Source organism: Rutidosis leptorrhynchoides, chromosome 3 (assembly GCF_046630445.1).
Source record: "Rutidosis leptorrhynchoides isolate AG116_Rl617_1_P2 chromosome 3, CSIRO_AGI_Rlap_v1, whole genome shotgun sequence".
NCBI classification, from domain to species: Eukaryota; Viridiplantae; Streptophyta; class Magnoliopsida; order Asterales; family Asteraceae; genus Rutidosis; species Rutidosis leptorrhynchoides.
Window position 1 is genome coordinate 589,909,502 of NC_092335.1, and position 21,961 is coordinate 589,931,462.

The window sequence follows — 21,961 nt, forward strand, 5'->3', positions numbered from 1 at the left end:
AAAAGTTCTTGTAATTGGCTTTGCAGTTCTTTCATCTCGCTGGGTGCGAGTCTGTAAGGAGCACGAGCTATTGGTGCAGCTCCTGGTACAAGATCTATTTGAAATTCAACGGATCGATGTGGGGGTAATCCCGGTAATTCTTTCAGAAATACATCGGGAAATTCTTTTGCGACGGGAACATCATTGATGCTCTTTTCTTCAGTTTGTACTTTCTCGATGTGTGCTAGAACAGCATAGCAACCTTTTCTTATTAGTTTTTGTGCCTTCAAATTACTAATAAGATGTAGCTTCGTGTTGCCCTTTTCTCCGTACACCATTAAGGGTTTTCCTTTTTCTCGTATAATGCGAATTGCATTTTTGTAACAAACGATCTCTGCTTTCACTTCTTTCAACCAGTCCATACCGATTATCACATCAAAACTCCCTAACTCTACTGGTATCAAATCAATCTTAAATGTTTCGCTAACCAGTTTAATTTCTCGATTCCGACATATATTATCTGCTGAAATTAATTTACCATTTGCTAATTCGAGTAAAAATTTACTATCCAAAGGCGTCAATGGACAACTTAATTTAGCACAAAAATCTCTACTCATATAGCTTCTATCCGCACCCGAATCAAATAAAACGTAAGCAGATTTATTGTCAATAAGAAACGCACCCGTAACAAGCTCCGGGTCTTCCTGTGCCTCTGCCGCATTAATATTGAAAACTCTTCCGCGGCCTTGTCCATTCGTGTTCTCCTGGTTCGGGCAATTTCTAATAATGTGGCCCGGTTTTCCACACTTATAACAAACTACATTGGCATAACTTGTTCCGACACTACTTGCTCCGCCATTACTCGTTCCGACACCATTTGTTCCTTTCGTTCTATTAACCCCTGGTCCGTAGACATCACACTTCGCCGCGCTATGACCATTTCTTTTACACTTGTTGCAAAATTTGGTGCAGAACCCCGAGTGATACTTTTCACACCTTTGGCATAGCTGCTTCTGATTGTTGTTGTTGTTGCGGTTATTATTGTTGTTAAGATGATTGTTGTGGTTGCTGTTGTTGTTGTTGTTGTTGGGCCGTTTGTTGTAGTTGCGATTGATGTTGCGATTGTTAGGATAGTTGTTGCGATTATTGTTATAATTGCTGTTGTTATTGTATTGGTGATTCTTATCACCGTTTTCCTCCCACTTTCTTTTGACTTGCTTCACATTGGCCTCTTCAGTAGTCTGTTCTTTAATTCTTTCTTCAATCTGGTTCACTAGTTTGTGAGCCATTCTACATGCCTGTTGTATGGAGGCGGGCTCGTGTGAACTTATATCTTCTTGGATTCTTTCCGGTAATCCTTTCACAAACGCGTCGATCTTCTCTTCCTCATCTTCGAATGCTCCCGGACACAATAGGCACAATTCTGTGAATCGTCTTTCATACGTGGTAATATCAAATCCTTGGGTTCGTAACCCTCTAAGTTCTGTCTTGAGCTTATTGACCTCGGTTCTGGGACGGTACTTTTCGTTCATCAAGTGCTTGAATGCTGACCACGGTAGTGCGTACGCATCGTCTTGTCCCACTTGCTCTAGATAGGTATTCCACCATGTTAACGCAGAACCTGTGAAGGTATGCGTAGCGTACTTCACTTTGTCCTCTTCAGTACACTTACTTATGGCAAACACCGATTCGACCTTCTCGGTCCACCGTTTCAATCCGATCGGTCCTTCGGTTCCATCAAATTCCAAAGGTTTGCAGGCAGTGAATTCTTTGTAGGTGCATCCTACACGATTTCCTGTACTGCTAGATCCAAGGTTATTGTTGGTATGTAGCGCAGCCTGTACTGCTGCTATGTTTGAAGCTAGAAAAGTACGGAATTCCTCTTCATTCATATTCACGGTGTGTCGAGTAGTCGGTGCCATTTCCTTCAAAATAGTTAAATGGAACAAGTTAATCATACAGAATATTAAGAGTAGTTAATAGTATTTCGTAGCATAATATGAACTCATTTATAAAAGCTTTTTCTTCATATTAGCGTTTTATAAGTTTAAATTCGGGTAGTACCTACCCGTTAAGTTCATACTTAGTAGCTAATATACAATTCAACTACTACAATTCTATATGAAAAACTGATTATAATAATATTTCGCGTTCAAACTTTTACACAATATTTTACAAACTTACAATACCGCTTATTTTACATATAGCATGAAATATAGCACACAATAAATTTGATACAAGATGGTTGTGAAGATAATTCTAGCTAGTACACAATTCGTTCAGCAAAGGCAATAAAGACACGTAATTCATACGTCCAGAAACAAGTCATGCATTCTGGTTTTACTAGGATTACTTCCCATCCTTGGTCTTGTGGAACATAACCGTTATGGCCGTTGATAAGACAGCGTGTTGTAACGTCGTCAAAGGGACGAGGGTTACGTAATGTCCAACAGTCCTGTAACAATCTAAAAACCTCATTTCTTACCCCAATTACCGACTCCGTCACTTGTGGGAACGTTTTGTTTAATAGTTGTAGGCCGATGTTCTTGTTCTCACTTTGGTGAGAAGCGAACATTACTAATCCGTAAGCATAACATGCTTCTTTATGTTGCATGTTAGCCGCTTTTTCTAAATCACGAAGTCCAATATTCGGATATATTGAGTCAAAATAATTTCTTAACCCATTGCGTAAAATAGCATTTGGGTTCCCCGCAATATATGCGTCAAAGTAAACACATCGTAACTTATGGATTTCCCAATGTGATATCCCCCATCTTTCGAACGAAAGCCTTTTATAAACCAAGGCATTCTTGGAACGCTCTTCGAATGTTTTACAAACTGATCTCGCCTTAAATAGTTGTGCCGAAGAATTCTGACCGACTCTAGACAAGATTTCATCAATCATGTCTCCGGGTAGGTCTCTTAGAATATTGGGTTGTCTATCCATTTTGTGTTTTTTTACTGTAAAATAGACAAGAGTTAGATTCATAAAAAAATACTTATTAATATAAGCAATTTTTACATATATCATAAAGCATAAGCACACTATATTACATATATTACACCATACGAATACAACTATCTTATTCCGACTCGCTTGTTTCTTCTTCTTCGGTTTTGGTTCGTTTTGCCAAGTTTCTAGGGATATATGATGTTCCCCTAATACTAGCTGTTATTTTCCACATTGGTTTAGAAAAACCTGGTGGTTTAGAGGTTCCCGGGTCATTGTTACAACTTAAGGACTTCGGGGGTTGACGATACATATAAAGTTCATCGGGGTTGGAATTAGATTTCTCTATTTTTGTGCCCTTTCCCTTATTATTTTCTTTTGCCTTTTTAAATTCAGTTGGGGTAATTTCTATAACATCATCGGAATTCTCGTCAGAATCCGATTCATCGGAGAATTGGTAATCCTCCCAATATTTTGCTTCCTTGGCGGAAACACCATTGACCATAATTAACCTTGGTCGGTTGGTAGATTGAAGACGGGAAAACGAATCGACCCGTATCTCCTAGCTTAGGTGGTAGAGAGTTTCTGAGTAATGCAGAGCATTCTTCACTCAGTGGAATTTTGTTAGAGTCTGGTATCCTCTCCTTTGTAGATAGAAGCCTTCGGATGTTGAAATGTCCCGTTCTTATTGATTAAAAACGTTCCATATTAATTGATTTCGTTGTGAGGTTTTGACCTCTATATGAGACGTTTTTCAAAGACTGCATTCATTTTAAAACAAACCATAACCTTTATTTCATCAATAAAGGTTTAAAAAGCTTTACGTAGATTATCAAATAATGATAATCTAAAATATCCTGTTTACACACGACCATTACATAATGGTTTACAATACAAATATGTTACAACAAAATAAGTTTCTTGAATGCAGTTTTTACACAATATCATACAAGCATGGACTCCAAATCTCGTCCTTATTTAAGTATGCGACAGCGGAAGCTCTTAATAATCACCTGAGAGTAGACATGCTTAAAACGTCAACAAAAATGTTGGTGAGTTATAGGTTTAACCTATATATATCAAATCGTAACAATAGACCACAAGATTTCATATTTCAATACACATCCCATACATAGAGATAAAAATCATTCATATGGTGAACACCTGGTAACCGACATTAACAAGATGCATATATAAGAATATCCCCATCATTCCGGGACACCCTTCGGATATGATATAAATTTCAAAGTACTAAAGCATCCGGTACTTTGGATGGGGTGTGTTAGACCCAATAGATCTATCTTTAGGATTCGCGTCAATTAGGGTGTCTGTTCCCTAATTCTTAGATTACCAGACTTAATAAAAAGGGGCATATTCGATTTCGATAATTCAACCATAGAATGTAGTTTCACTTACTTGTGTCTATTTTGTAAATCATTTATAAAACCTGCATGTATTCTCATCCCAAAAATATTAGATTTTAAAAGTGGGACTATAACTCACTTTCACAGATTTTTACTTCGTCGGGAAGTAAGACTTGGCCACTGGTTGATTCACGAACCTATAACAATATATACATATATATCAAAGTATGTTCAAAATATATTTACAACACTTTTAATATATTTTGATGTTTTAAGTTTATTAAGTCAGCTGTCCTCGTTAGTAACCTACAACTAGTTGTCCACAGTTAGATATACAGAAATAAATCGATAAATATTATCTTGAATCAATCCACGACCCAGTGTATGAAATGTCCCGTTCTTATTGATTAAAAACGTTCCATATTAATTGATTTCGTTGCGAGGTTTTGACCTCTATATGAGACGTTTTTCAAAGACTGCATTCATTTTTAAAACAAACCATAACCTTTATTTCATAAATAAAGGTTTAAAAAGCTTTACGTAGATTATCAAATAATGATAATCTAAAATATCCTGTTTACACACGACCATTACATAATGGTTTACAATACAAATATGTTACATCGAAATCAGTTTCTTGAATGCAGTTTTTACACAATATCATACAAACATGGACTCCAAATCTTGTCCTTATTTTAGTATGCAACAGCGGAAGCTCTTAATATTCACCTGAGAATAAACATGCTTTAAACGTCAACAAAAATGTTGGTGAGTTATAGGTTTAACCTATATATATCAAATCGTAACAATAGACCACAAGATTTCATATTTCAATACACATCCCATACATAGAGATAAAAATCATTCATATGGTGAACACCTGGTAACCGACAATAACAAGATGCATATATAAGAATATCCCCATCATTCCGGGACACCCTTCGGATATGATATAAATTTCGAAGTACTAAAGCATCCGGTACTTTGGATGGGGTTTGTTAGGCCCAATAGATCTATCTTTAGGATTCGCGTCAATTAGGGTGTCTGTTCCCTAATTCTTAGATTACCAGACTTAATAAAAAGGGGCATATTCGATTTCGTTAATTCAACCATAGAATGTAGTTTCACGTACTTGTGTCTATTTTGTAAATCATTTATAAAACCTGCATGTATTCTCAACCCAAAAATATTAGATTTTAAAAGTGGGACTATAACTCACTTTCACAGATTTTTACTTCGTCGGGAAGTAAGACTTGGCCACTATTGATTCACGAACCTATAACAATATATACATATATATTAAAGTATGTTCAAAATATATTTACAACACTTTTAATATATTTTGATGTTTTAAGTTTATTAAGTCAGCTGTCCTCGTTAGTAACCTATAACTAGTTGTCCACAGTTAGATGTACAGAAATAAATCGATAAATATTATCTTGAATCAATCCACGACCCAGTGTATACGTATCTCAGTATTGATCACAACTCAAACTATATATATTTTGGAATCAACCTCAACCCTGTATAGCTAACTCCAACATTCACATATAGAGTGTCTATGGTTGTTCCGAAATATATATAGATGTGTCGACATGATAGGTCGAAACATTGTATACGTGTCTATGGTATCTCAAGATTACATAATATACAATACAAGTTGATTAAGTTATGGTTGGAATAGATTTGTTACCAATTTTCACGTAGCTAAAATGAGAAAAATTATCCAATTTTGTTTTACCCATAACTTCTTCATTTTAAATCCGTTTTGAGTGAATCAAATTGCTATGATTTCATATTGAACTCTATTTTATGAATCTAAACAGAAAAAGTATAGGTTTATAGTCGGAAAAATAAGTTACAAGTCATTTTTGTAAAGGTAGTCATTTCAGTCGAAAGAACGACGTCTAGATGACCATTTTAGAAAACATACTTCCACTTTGAGTTTAACCATAATTTTTGGATATAGTTTCATGTTCATAATAAAAATCATTTTCTCAGAATAACAACTTTTAAATCAAAGTTTATCATAGTTTTTAATTAACTAACCCAAAACAGCCCGCGGTGTTACTACGACGGCGTAAATCCGGTTTTACGGTGTTTTTCGTGTTTCCAGGTTTTAAATCATTAAGTTAGCATATCATATAGATATAGAACATGTGTTTAGTTGATTTTAAAAGTCAAGTTAGAAGGATTAACTTTTGTTTGCGAACAAGTTTAGAATTAACTAAACTATGTTCTAGTGATTACAAGTTTAAACCTTCGAATAAGATAGCTTTATATGTATGAATCGAATGATGTTATGAACATCATTACTACCTTAATTTCCTTGGATAAACCTACTGGAAAAGAGAAAAATGGATCTAGCTTCAATGGATCCTTGGATGGCTCGAAGTTCTTGAAGCAGAATCATGACACGAAAACAAGTTCAAGTAAGATCATCACTTGAAATAAGATTGTTATAGTTATAGAAATTGAACCAAAGTTTGAATATGATTATTACCTTGTATTAGAATGATAACCTACTGTAAGAAACAAAGATTTCTTGAGGTTGGATGATCACCTTACAAGATTGGAAGTGAGCTAGCAAACTTGAAAGTATTCTTGATTTTATGAAACTAGAACTTTTGGAATTTATGAAGAACACTTAGAACTTGAAGATAGAACTTGAGAGAGATCAATTAGATGAAGAAAATTGAAGAATAAAAGTGTTTGTAGGTGTTTTTGGTCGTTGGTGTATGGATTAGATATAAAGGATATGTAATTTTGTTTTCATGTAAATAAGTCATGAATGATTACTCATATTTTTGTAATTTTATGAGATATTTCATGCTAGTTGCCAAATGATGGTTCCCACATGTGTTAGGTGACTCACATGGGCTGCTAAGAGCTGATCATTGGAGTGTATATACTAATAGTACATACATCTAAAAGCTGTGTATTGTACGAGTACGAATACGGGTGCATACGAGTAGAATTGTTGATGAAACTGAACGAGGATGTAATTGTAAGCATTTTTGTTAAGTAGAAGTATTTTGATAAGTGTATTGAAGTCTTTCAAAAGTGTATAAATACATATTAAAACACTACATGTATATACATTTTAACTGAGTCGTTAAGTCATCGTTAGTCGTTACATGTAAGTGTTGTTTTGAAACCTTTAGGTTAACGATCTTGTTAAATGTTGTTAACCCAATGTTTATAATATCAAATGAGATTTTAAATTATTATATTATCATGATATTATCATGTATGAATATCTCTTAATATGATATATATACATTAAATGTATTTACAACGATAATCGTTACATATATGTCTCGTTTAAAAATCATTAAGTTAGTAGTCTTGTTTTTACATATGTAGTTCATTGTTAATATACTTTATGATATGTTTTCTTATCATAGTATCATGTTAACTATATATATATCCATATATATGTCATCATATAGTTTTTACAAGTTTTAACGTTCGTGAATCACCGATCAACTTGGGTGGTCAATTGTCTATATGAAACATATTTCAATTAATCAAGTCTTAACAAGTTTGATTGCTTAACATGTTGGAAACATTTAATCATGTAAATATCAATCTCAATTAATATATATAAACATGGAAAAGTTCGGGTCACTACAGTACCTACCCGTTAAATAAATTTCGTCCCGAAATTTTAAGCTGTTGAAGGTGTTGACGAATCTTCTGGAAATAGATGCGGGTATTTCTTCTTCATCTGATCTTCACACTCCCAGGTGAACTCGGGTCCTCTACGAGCATTCCATCGAACCTTAACAATTGGTATCTTGTTTTGCTTAAATCTTTTAACCTCACGATCCATTATTTCGACGGGTTCTTCGATGAATTGAAGTTTTTCGTTGATTTGGATTTCATCTAACGGAATAGTGAGATCTTCTTTAGCAAAACATTTCTTTAAATTCGAGACGTGGAAAGTGTTATGTACAGCCGCGAGTTGTTGAGGTAACTCTAGTCGGTAAGCTACTGGTCCGACACGATCAATAATCTTGAATGGTCCAATATACCTTGGATTTAATTTCCCTCGTTTACCAAATCGAACAACGCCTTTCCAAGGTGCAACTTTAAGCATGACCATCTCTCCAATTTCAAATTCTATATCTTTTCTTTTAATGTCAGCGTAGCTCTTTTGTCGACTTTGGGCGGTTTTCAACCGTTGTTGAATTTGGATGATCTTCTCGGTAGTTTCTTGTATAATCTCCGGACCCGTAATCTGTCTATCCCCCACTTCACTCCAACAAATCGGAGACCTGCACTTTCTACCATAAAGTGCTTCAAACGGCGCCATCTCAATGCTTGAATGGTAGCTGTTGTTGTAGGAAAATTCTGCTAGCGGTAGATGTCGATCCCAACTGTTTCCGAAATCAATAACACATGCTCGTAGCATGTCTTCAAGCGTTTGTATCGTCCTTTCGCTCTGCCCATCAGTTTGTGGATGATAGGCAGTACTCATGCCTAGACGAGTTCCTAATGCTTGCTGTAATGTCTGCCAGAATCTTGAAATAAATCTGCCATCCCTATCAGAGATAATAGAGATTGGTATTCCATGTCTAGAGACGACTTCCTTCAAATACAGTCGTGCTAACTTCTCCATCTTGTCATCTTCTCTTATTGGTAGGAAGTGTGCTGATTTGGTGAGACGATCAACTATTACCCAAATAGTATCAAAACCACTTGCAGTCCTTGGCAATTTAGTGATGAAATCCATGGTAATGTTTTCCCATTTCCATTCCGGGATTTCGGGTTGTTGAAGTAGACCTGATGGTTTCTGATGCTCAGCTTTGACCGTAGAACACGTCAAACATTCTCCTACGTATTTAGCAACATCGGCTTTCATACCCGGCCACCAAAAATGTTTCTTGAGATCCTTGTACATCTTCCCCGTTCCAGGATGTATTGAGTATCTGGTTTTATGAGCTTCTCTAAGTACCATTTCTCTCATATCTCCAAATTTTGGTACCCAAATCCTTTCAGCCCTATACCGGGTTCCGTCTTCCCGAATATTAAGATGCTTCTCCGATCCTTTGGGTATTTCATCCTTTAAATTTCCCTCTTTTAAAACTCCTTGTTGCGCCTCCTTTATTTGAGTAGTAATGTTATTATGAATCATTATATTCATAGATTTTACTCGAATGGGTTCTCTGTCCTTCCTGCTCAAGGCATCGGCTACCACATTTGCCTTCCCCGGGTGGTAACGAATCTCAAAGTCATAATCATTCAATAATTCAATCCACCTACGCTGCCTCATATTCAGTTGTTTCTGATTAAATATGTGTTGAAGACTTTTGTGGTCTGTATATATAATACTTTTGACCCCATATAAGTAGTGCCTCCAAGTCTTTAATGCAAAAACAACCGCGCCTAATTCCAAATCATGCGTCGTATAATTTTGTTCGTGAATCTTCAATTGTCTAGACGCATAAGCAATCACCTTCGTTCGTTGCATTAATACACAACCGAGACCTTGCTTTGATGCATCACAATAAATCACAAAATCATCATTCCCTTCAGGCAATGACAATATAGGTGCCGTAGTTAGCTTTTTCTTCAATAACTGAAACGCTTTCTCTTGTTCATCATTCCATTCAAATTTCTTCCCTTTATGCGTTAATGCAGTCAAGGGTTTTGCTATTCTGGAAAAGTCTTGGATGAACCTTCTGTAGTAACCAGCTAGTCCTAAAAACTGGCGTATGTGTTTCGGAGTTTTCGGGGTTTCCCACTTTTCAACAGTTTCTATCTTTGCCGGATCCACCTTAATACCTTCTTTGTTCACTATGTGACCGAGGAATTGAACTTCTTCCAACCAAAATGCACACTTTGAAAACTTAGCGTACAATTCTTCCTTCCTCAATACTTCTAACACCTTTCTCAAATGTTCACCGTGTTCTTGGTCATTCTTTGAGTAAATAAGTATGTCATCAATGAAAACAATGACAAACTTGTCAAGGTATGGTCCACACACTCGGTTCATAAGGTCCATGAACACAGCTGGTGCATTAGTTAAACCAAACGGCATGACCATAAACTCGTAATGACCGTAACGTGTTCTGAAAGCAGTCTTTGGAATATCATCTTCTTTCACCCGCATTTGATGATACCCGGAACGTAAGTCAATCTTTGAATAAACAGACGAGCCTTGTAGTTGATCAAATAAGTCGTCGATTCTCGGTAGTGGGTAGCGGTTCTTGATGGTAAGTTTGTTCAACTCTCGGTAGTCGATACACAACCTGAATGTACCATCTTTCTTCTTGACAAACAAAACAGGAGCTCCCCACGGTGATGTGCTTGGTCGAATGAAACCACGCTCTAAAAGTTCTTGTAATTAGCTTTGCAGTTCTTTCATCTCGCTGGGTGCGAGTCTGTAAGGAGCACGAGCTATTGGTGCAGCTCCTGGTACAAGATCTATTTGAAATTCAACGGATCGATGTGGGGGTAATCCTGGTAATTCTTTCGGAAATACATCGGGAAATTCTTTTGCGACGGGAACATCATTGATGCTCTTTTCTTCAGTTTGTACTTTCTCGACGTGTGCTAGAACAGCATAGCAACCTTTTCTTATTAGTTTTTGTGCCTTCAAATTACTAATAAGATGTAGCTTCGTGTTGCCCTTTTCTCCGTACACCATTAAGGGTTTTCCTTTTTCTCGTATAATGCGAATTGCATTTTTGTAACAAACGATCTCTGCTTTCACTTCTTTCAACCAGTCCATACCGATTATCACATCAAAACTCCCTAACTCTACTGGTATCAAATCAATCTTAAATGTTTCGCTAACCAGTTTAATTTCTCGATTCCGACATATATTATCTGCTGAAATTAATTTACCATTTGCTAATTCGAGTAAAAATTTACTATCCAAAGGCGTCAATGGACAACTTAATTTAGCACAAAAATCTCTACTCATATAGCTTCTATCCGCACCCGAATCAAATAAAACGTAAGCAGATTTATTGTCAATAAGAAACGTACCCGTAACAAGCTCCGGGTCTTCCTGTGCCTCTACCGCATTAATATTGAAAACTCTTCCACGGCCTTGTCCATTCGTGTTCTCCTGGTTCGGGCAATTTCTAATAATGTGGCCTGGTTTTCCACATTTATAACAAACTACATTGGCATAACTTGCTCCGACACTACTTGCTCCACCATTACTCGTTCCGACACCATTTGTTCCTTTCGTTCTATTAACCCCTGGTCCGTAGACCTCACACTTCGCCGCGCTATGACCATTTCTTTTACACTTGTTGCAAAATTTGGTGCAGAACCCCGAGTGATTCTTTTCACACCTTTGGCATAGCTGCTTCTGATTGTTGTTGTTGTTGCGGTTATTATTGTTGTTGGGATGATTGTTGTAGTTGTTGTTGTTGTTGTTGTTGTTGGGCCGTTTGTTGTAGTTGCGATTGATGTTGCGATTGTTGGGATAATTGTTGCGATTATTGTTGTAATTGCTGTTGTTGTTGTATTGGTGATTCTTATCACCGTTTTCCTCCCACTTTCTTTTGACTTGCTTCACATTGGCCTCTTCAGCAGTCTGTTCTTTAATTCTTTCTTCAATCTGGTTCACTAGTTTGTGAGCCATTCTACATGCCTGTTGTATGGAGGGGGGCTCGTGTGAACTTATATCTTCTTGGATTCTTTCCGGTAATCCTTTCACAAACGCGTCGATCTTCTCTTCCTCATCTTCGAATGCTCCCGGACACAATAGGCACAATTCTGTGAATCGTCTTTCGTACGTGGTAATATCAAATCCTTGGGTTCGTAACCCTCTAAGTTCTGTCTTGAGCTTATTGACCTCGGTTCTGGGACGGTACTTCTCGTTCATCAAGTGCTTGAATGCTGACCACGGTAGTGCGTACGCATCATCTTGTCCCACTTGCTCTAGATAGGTATTCCACCATGTTAACGCAGAACCTGTGAAGGTATGCGTAGCGTACTTCACTTTGTCCTCTTCAGTACACTTACTTATGGCAAACACCGATTCAACCTTCTCGGTCCACCGTTTCAATCCGATCGGTCCTTCGGTTCCATCAAATTCCAAAGGTTTGCAGGCAGTGAATTCTTTGTAGGTGCATCCTACACGATTTCCTGTACTGCTAGATCCAAGGTTATTGTTGGTATGTAGCGCAGCCTGTACTGCGGCTATGTTTGAAGTTAGAAAAGTACGGAATTCCTCTTCATTCATATTCACGGTGTGTCTAGTAGTCGGTGCCATTTCCTTCAAAATAGTTAAATGGAACAAGTTAATCATACAGAATATTAAGAGTAGTTAATAGTATTTCGTAGCATAATATGAACTCATTTATAAAAGCTTTTTCTTCATATTAGCGTTTTATAAGTTTAAATTCAGGTAGTACCTACCCGTTAAGTTCATACTTAGTAGCTAATATACAATTCAACTACTACAATTCTATATGAAAAACTGATTGTAATAATATTTCGCGTTCAAACTTTTATACAATATTTTACAAACTTACAATACCGCTTATTTTACATAAAGCATGAAATATAGCACACAATAACTTTGATACAAGATAGTTGTGAAGACAATTCTAGCTAGTACACAAGTCGTTCAGCAAAGGCAATAAAGACACGTAATTCATACGTCCAGAAACAAGTCATGCATTCTGGTTTTACTAGGACTACTTCCCATCCTTGGTCTTGTGCAACATAACCGTTATGGCCGTTGATAAGACAGCGTGTTGTAACGTCATCAAAGGGACGAGGGTTACGTAATGTCCAACAGTCCCGTAATAATCTAAAAACCTCATTTCTTACCCCAATTACCGACTCCGTCACTTGTGGAAACGTTTTGTTTAATAGTTGTAGCCCGATGTTCTTGTTCTCACTTTGGTGAGAAGCGAACATTACTAATCCGTAAGCATAACATGCTTCTTTATGTTGCATGTTAGCCGCTTTTTCTAAATCACGAAGTCCAATATTCGGATATATTGAGTCAAAATAATTTCTTAACCCGTTGCGTAAAATAGCATTTGGGTTCCCCGCAATATATGCGTCAAAGTAAACACATCGTAACTTATGGGTTTCCCAATGTGATATCCCCCATCTTTCAAACGAAAGTCTCTTATAAACCAAGACATTCTTGGAACGTTCTTCGAATGTCTTACAAACTGATCTCGCCTTAAATAGTTGTGCCGAAGAATTCTGGCCGACTCTAGACAAGATTTCATCAATCATGTCTCCGGGTAGGTCTCTTAAAATATTGGGTTGTCTATCCATTTTGTGTTTTTAAACTGTAAAATAGACAAGAGTTAGATTCATAAAAAAATACTTATTAATACAAGCAATTTTTACATATATCATAAAGCATAAGAACACTATATTACAAATATTACACCACACGAATACAACTATCTTATTCCGACTCGCTCGTTTCTTCTTCTTCGGTTTTGGTTCGTTTTGCCAAGTTTCTAGGGATATATGATGTTCCCCTAATACGAGCCGTCGTTGTCCACATTGGTTTAGAAAAACCTGGTGGTTTAGAGGTTCCCGGGTCATTGTTACAACTTAAGGACTTCGGGGGTTGACGATACATATAAAGTTCATCGGGGTTGGAATTAGATTTCTCTATTTTTATGCCCTTTCCCTTATTATTTTCTTTTGCCTTTTTAAATTCAGTTGGGGTAATTTCTATAACATCATCGGAATTCTCGTCGGAATCCGATTCATCGGAGAATTGGTAATCCTCCCAATATTTTGCTTCCTTGGCGGAAACACCATTGACCATAATTAACTTTGGTCGGTTGGTTGAGGATTTTCTTTTACTTAACCGTTTTATTATTTCCCCCACCGGTTCTATTTCTTCATCCGGTTCCGATTCTTCTTCCGGTTCCGACTCTTCTTCCGGTTCCTCTTCGGGAACTTGTGAATCAGTCCACAAATCATTCCAATTTACATTTGACTCTTCATTATTATTAGGTGAGTCAATGGGACTTGTTCTAGAGGTAGACATCTATCACATAATATCAAACACGTTAAGAGATTAATATATCACATAATATTCATATGTTAAAAATATATAGTTTCCAACAAAAATGTTAAGCAATCATTTTTAAAGAAAACACGGTCGAAGTCCAGACTCACTAATGCATCCTAACAAACTCGATAAGACACACTAATGCAAATTTTCTGGTTCTCTAAGACCAACGCTCTGATACCAACTGAAATGTCCCGTTCTTATTGATTAAAAACGTTCCATATTAATTGATTTCGTTGCGAGGTTTTGACCTCTATATGAGACGTTTTTCAAAGACTGCATTCATTTTTAAAACAAACCATAACCTTTATTTCATAAATAAAGGTTTAAAAAGCTTTACGTAGATTATCAAATAATGATAATCTAAAATATCCTGTTTACACACGACCATTACATAATGGTTTACAATACAAATATGTTACATCGAAATCAGTTTCTTGAATGCAGTTTTTACACAATATCATACAAACATGGACTCCAAATCTTGTCCTTATTTTAGTATGCAACAGCGGAAGCTCTTAATATTCACCTGAGAATAAACATGCTTTAAACGTCAACAAAAATGTTGGTGAGTTATAGGTTTAACCTATATATATCAAATCGTAACAATAGACCACAAGATTTCATATTTCAATACACATCCCATACATAGAGATAAAAATCATTCATATGGTGAACACCTGGTAACCGACAATAACAAGATGCATATATAAGAATATCCCCATCATTCCGGGACACCCTTCGGATATGATATAAATTTCGAAGTACTAAAGCATCCGGTACTTTGGATGGGGTTTGTTAGGCCCAATAGATCTATCTTTAGGATTCGCGTCAATTAGGGTGTCTGTTCCCTAATTCTTAGATTACCAGACTTAATAAAAAGGGGCATATTCGATTTCGTTAATTCAACCATAGAATGTAGTTTCACGTACTTGTGTCTATTTTGTAAATCATTTATAAAACCTGCATGTATTCTCATCCCAAAAATATTAGATTTTAAAAGTGGGACTATAACTCACTTTCACAGATTTTTACTTCGTCGGGAAGTAAGACTTGGCCACTGTTGATTCACGAACCTATAACAATATATACATATATATTAAAGTATGTTCAAAATATATTTACAACACTTTTAATATATTTTGATGTTTTAAGTTTATTAAGTCAGCTGTCCTCGTTAGTAACCTATAACTAGTTGTCCACAGTTAGATGTACAGAAATAAATCGATAAATATTATCTTGAATCAATCCACGACCCAGTGTATACGTATCTCAGTATTGATCACAACTCAAACTATATATATTTTGGAATCAACCTCAACCCTGTATAGCTAACTCCAACATTCACATATAGAGTGTCTATGGTTGTTCCGAAATATATATAGATGTGTCGACATGATAGGTCGAAACATTGTATACGTGTCTATGGTATCTCAAGATTACATAATATACAATACAAGTTGATTAAGTTATGGTTGGAATAGATTTGTTACCAATTTTCACGTAGCTAAAATGAGAAAAATTATCCAATTTTGTTTTACCCATAACTTCTTCATTTTAAATCCGTTTTGAGTGAATCAAATTGCTATGATTTCATATTGAACTCTATTTTATGAATCTAAACAGAAAAAGTATAGGTTTATAGTCGGAAAAATAAGTTACAAGTCGTTTTTGTAAAGGTAGTCATTTCAGTCGAAAGAACGACGTCTAGATGACCATTTTAGAAAACATACTTCCACTTTGAGTTTAACCATAATTTTTGGATATAGTTTCATGTTCATAATAAAAATCATTTTCTCAGAATAACAACTTTTAAATCAAAGTTTATCATAGTTTTTAATTAACTAACCCAAAACAGCCCGCGGTGTTACTACGACGGCGTAAATCCGGTTTTACGGTGTTTTTCGTGTTTCCAGGTTTTAAATCATTAAGTTAGCATATCATATAGATATAGAACATGTGTTTAGTTGATTTTAAAAGTCAAGTTAGAAGGATTAACTTTTATTTGCGAACAAGTTTAGAATTAACTAAACTATGTTCTAGTGATTACAAGTTTAAACCTTCGAATAAGATAGCTTTATATGTATTAATCGAATGATGTTATGAACATCATTACTACCTTAATTTCCTTGGATAAACCTACTGGAAAAGAGAAAAATGGATCTAGCTTCAATGGATCCTTGGATGGCTCGAAGTTCTTGAAGCAGAATCATGACACGAAAACAAGTTCAAGTAAGATCATCACTTGAAATAAGATTGTTATAGTTATAGAAATTGAACCAAAGTTTGAATATGATTATTACCTTGTATTAGAATGATAACCTACTGTAAGAAACAAAGATTTCTTGAGGTTGGATGATCACCTTACAAGATTGGAAGTGAGCTAGCAAACTTGAAAGTATTCTTGATTTTATGAAACTAGAACTTTTGGAATTTATGAAGAACACTTAGAACTTGAAGATAGAACTTGAGAGAGATCAATTAGATGAAGAAAATTGAAGAATGAAAGTGTGTGTAGGTGTTTTTGGTCGTTGGTGTATGGATTAGATATAAAGGATATGTAATATTGTTTTCATGTAAATAAGTCATGAATGATTACTCATATTTTTGTAATTTTATGAGATATTTCATGCTAGTTGCCAAATGATGGTTCCCACATGTGTTAGGTGACTCACATGGGCTGCTAAGAGCTGATCATTGGAGTGTATATACCAATAGTACATACATCTAAAAGCTGTGTATTGTACGAGTACGAATACGGGTGCATACGAGTAGAATTGTTGATGAAACTGAACGAGGATGTAATTGTAAGCATTTTTGTTAAGTAGAAGTATTTTGATAAGTGTATTGAAGTCTTTCAAAAGTGTATAAATACATATTAAAACACTACATGTATATACATTTTAACTGAGTCGTTAAGTCATCGTTAGTCGTTACATGTAAGTGTTGTTTTGAAACCTTTAGGTTAACGATCTTGTTAAATGTTGTTAACCCAATGTTTATAATATCAAATGAGATTTTAAATTATTATATTATCATGATATTATCATGTATGAATATCTCTTAATATGATATATATACATTAAATGTCTTTACAACGATAATCGTTACATATATGTCTCGTTTAAAAATCATTAAGTTAGTAGTCTTGTTTTTACATATGTAGTTCATTGTTAATATACTTTATGATATGTTTTCTTATCATAGTATCATGTTAACTATATATATATATATCCATATATATGTCATCATATAGTTTTTACAAGTTTTAACGTTCGTGAATCACCGATCAACTTGGGTGGTCAATTGTCTATATGAAACATATTTCAATTAATCAAGTCTTAACAAGTTTGATTGCTTAACATGTTGGAAACATTTAATCATGTAAATATCAATCTCAATTAATATATATAAACATGGAAAAGTTCGGGTCACTACAGTGTATACGTATCTCAGTATTGATCACAACTCAAACTATACATATTTTAGAATCAACCTCAACCCTGTATAGCTAACTCCAACATTCACATATAGAGTGTCTATGGTTGTTCCGAAATATATATAGATGTGTCGACATGATAGGTCGAAACATTGTATACGTGTCTATGGTATCTCAAGATTACATAATATACAATACAAGTTGATTAAGTTATGGTTGGAATATATTTGTTACCAATTTTCACGTAGCTAAAATGAGAAAAATTATCCAATCTTGTTTTACCCATAACTTCTTCATTTTAAATCCGTTTTGAGTGAATCAAATTGCTATGGTTTCATATTGAACTCTATTTTATGAATATAAACAGAAAAAGTATAGGTTTATCGTCGGAAAAATAAGTTACAAGTCGTTTTTGTAAAGGTAGTCATTTCAGTCGAAAGAACGACGTCTAGATGACCATTTTAGAAAACATACTTCCACTTTGAGTTTAACTATAATTTTTGGATATAGTTTCATGTTCATAATAAAAATCATTTTCTCAGAATAACAACTTTTAAATCAAATTTTATCATAGTTTTTAATTAACTAACCCAAAACAGCCCGCGGTGTTACTAAGACGGCGTAAATCCGGTTTTACGGTGTTTTTCGTGTTTCCAGGTTTTAAATCATTAAGTTAGCATATCATATAGATATAGAACATGTGTTTAGTTAATTTTAAAAGTCAAGTTAGAAGGATTAACTTTTGTTTGCGAACAAGTTTAGAATTAACTAAACTATGTTCTAGTGATTACGAGTTTAAACCTTCGAATAAGATAGTTTTATATATATGAATCGAATGATGTTATGAACATCATTACTACCTCAAGTTTAGTAGTTAAACCTACTGGAAGTGACAAGAAATGATCTAGCTTCAAAGGATCTTGGATGGCTTGAAAGTTCTTGAAGTAGGATCATGACACAAAAACAAGTTCAAGTAAGATTTTTACTCGAATTAAGATAGTTTATAGTTATAGAAATTGAATCAAAGTTTGAATATGAATATTACCTTGAATAAGAAAGATAACCTACTGTATATAACAAAGGTTTCCTGATCTTAGATGATTACTTGGAATGGATAGAAAGCTTGGAAGTAAATTAGTAAACTTGAAGGGATTTTTGAAGTGTTCTTGAAGTGTTCTTCCTATGATGATTATAGCTTGATTATTGAAGTGATTTTTGATGAAGATGATGATTAATTACTGGAAAAATACGTTCATAATAGTGTGGGTGTGTTGAGAGAGAATTAGAAAGAGAATTGGAAGTGAATGATGAGTGGTAATTGGTGAGTGGTGAGTGGGGTTAAAAGGAGTTCTAGTTAGTTGACTAGCTCATGGTAGAAGTTAAAATTGATTAGTCATACATGACATAATCAAGAGTGGAATCCCATGCTAGTTCCTATTGGTATATACCCATAGTAAGTACGTTTTGAAGCTGTGTATAATACGGGTAAAAATACGACTAGAATTCTTGATGAAAGAAAAGAATGTGAAAGTAACTTTAACCATTTTCGTTAAGTATGAGTGTTTTGATATATGTCTTGAAGTCTTCCAAAAGTATTTTAATACATCTAAATACACTACATGTATATACATTTTAACTGAGTCGTTAAGTCATCGTTAGTCGTTACATGTAAGTGTTGTTTTGAAACCTTTAAGTTAACGATCTCAATTAATGCTGTTAACCCATTATTTATTATATCTAATGAGATGTTAAATTATTATATTATCATGATATTATGATATATTAATATATCTTAATATGATATATATACATTTAAATGTCGTTACAACGATAATCGTTACATATATGTCTCGTTTCGAAATCCTTAAGTTAGTAGTCTTGTTTATATGTATATAACTCATTGTTAATATACTTATGGAGATACTTACTTATCATAATATCATGTTAACCATATGTATATCCATATATATATCGTCATGTCGTTTTTACAAGTTTTAACATTCGTGAATCGCCGGTCAACTTGGGTGGTCAATTGTCTATATGAAACATATTTCAATTAATCAAGTCTTAACAAGTTTGATTGCTTAACATGTTGGAAACATTTAATCATGTAAATATCAATCTCAATTAATATATATAAACATGGAAAAGTTCGGGTCACTACAGATGTATCTCTTTTGGTTGGGAACTTTGGACATGGTGTCCAAGAATCTGCCATCAAGTTTGATTGAATCAAGCTTGGATGGTTCTTCTTGTAGCCTTCCAGGATAAGGTACGCGAACTGGAGTTTCAGGGGTCAGCTTCTGAGTATATGTTGATTTGTTCTTGAGCCTAGCTGACCTTCTCCGTGGTTCTTCCTCTGGGATTACGGAATCCATTTGCTTTGCTTCTTCTATGTGGGGATTCTGGATAGTATTACTTGGCAATCTTCCATGCGGTCGGGTTTCAAGGCATTGTGATAACTGTCCGAGCTGCGTTTCCAAACTTTTGAGCAGGGCCAATTGATTTCTCATTAGTATCTCCGTCTGATCTTGCCTGGTTGTAGTTCTCTGATTTAACTATTGTTGTCCTTGGATGAACTGAGTTAACTGATCATCAGCTCAGAGAGTGGGGTTAGCTGCTTTTGTAATCTGGGTGGTAGGGGAATTCTCCTCAACTGGGGAACCAGTGAGTGGAAGTGGTTGATCATAGGTCAATTGAGATTGTTGGGCTGGATAAGGTGGATAGCGATAGCGGAAAGGTTGATTGCTTCGCTGAAATTGATTAACCCTTGGTGGTTGATTGAATCCGGGATTTGGTGGATGAGCTGGTTATTGAACGTAACAGACTGAACCGTCAGGGTTTCCGTACTCAACTTGATAGTCTTCAGTGGGTTGCGGGTTGGTACAATTAACACAAGCCTGAGCTTGGTTAACCTGCTGCGGTTGCGTCTTCAATTATCCGAGTTGCTTTGCAAGAGATTCCATCTTATCCGTAGGGATTTGATGGCCTCCATCTGATTGTTAAGTGCAGAGAGTGGGGCAGATGATGAAGTTGTTTCACTACTGTTCCAGTCATGATGATGCATCGTCATGTTCTCGAGCAATTCCCATGCTTCATCTGCGGTTTGATTCATCAGATTCCCTTGAGCTGCTGCATTGATCGTCATCCTATGATTTACCGTAAGACCATTGTAGAAGGTACAGATTTGGGCTGACCGTTCTAGTTGGTGATTAGGGCATTTCGTCAGCAGGGTTTTGAAACGCTCTCATGCAGTGTAAAGAGATTCATCATAACTTTGTTTGAAGTTAATGATGTCATTCTTCAGTTTGGTTTGTTTAGAAGGAGGGAAATATTTGGTTAGGAATTTAGTCGCCATCTCCGTCCATGACGTGATGGAATCTTTTTCCAGTCCTTCAAACTAAGTTTGAGCATGATGAGTGAGAGAATAGGGAACAAGTATAGCCGGACTATATCTTGTCCTATCCCTGGCTGTTTGAAGGAGTTCGAAAGAGATATGAATTTATCAAGGTGAGAATTAGGATCGTCATTCGGTAATCTATGAAACTGACAGCTATTCTGAATGAGCTGGATGATGTGATGTTTTAACTCGAACGAGTGTCCTTGAATCTCTGGAAATCTGATCGGTCCTCCTCGGCCTTCAATCGAGGGTTTCGTGTTTTCTGCTAAAGTAACGCGTAATGCCATTTGGTTTCTGATTCGTGCTTCCTTGCGTGCTTTAGAGATTATTACGTCTGGATCAGGTACGAATAACAACGGCCCTGGTCTAGATCGGGTTTGGGTCATACAGTAGGTATGCCTTTTTGTTTTTAATATTTTGCAAATAAGCTAAAATTATAATAATCCCAACTAATCTAATCTAATTATAAGGTAATCTAATTTAATCTAAGGCAATCTAAGGTAATCTAATCTAATCTAATCTAAGGTAAACTAAAGTAATTTAAAGTAATCTAATTAATTAACTAACTATCCTATCGTGGAATATGTTTTTGGTTCTGGCTACTGATTCCCTGGTATTTCGGTAACAAAGCTACGCACAAACTATTCAACAAACCAAGTGGCCAGGCCGACTACGGAGAGGCAGGATCCTTTTGGTCCCAATATAATTGGGACTGTTCGAAAAATCTAATAACCAAGTCCGTGTATAATTGTCTTTCTTAGACACCACTAAATACTTGCGAATAAGTTTGATTGAAAATAGGATTGCC

General features: G+C 35.4%; 1 non-coding gene across 1 annotated transcript; it reads left to right on the plus strand.

Annotated features, from left to right (window-relative positions):
* Positions 1-20,956: 20,956 nt before the first annotated feature.
* Positions 20,957-21,063, plus strand: LOC139903654 (small nucleolar RNA R71). The gene has a single exon (XR_011778463.1). It is a non-coding gene; the product is annotated as a small nucleolar RNA R71 (small nucleolar RNA).
* Positions 21,064-21,961: the final 898 nt, after the last annotated feature.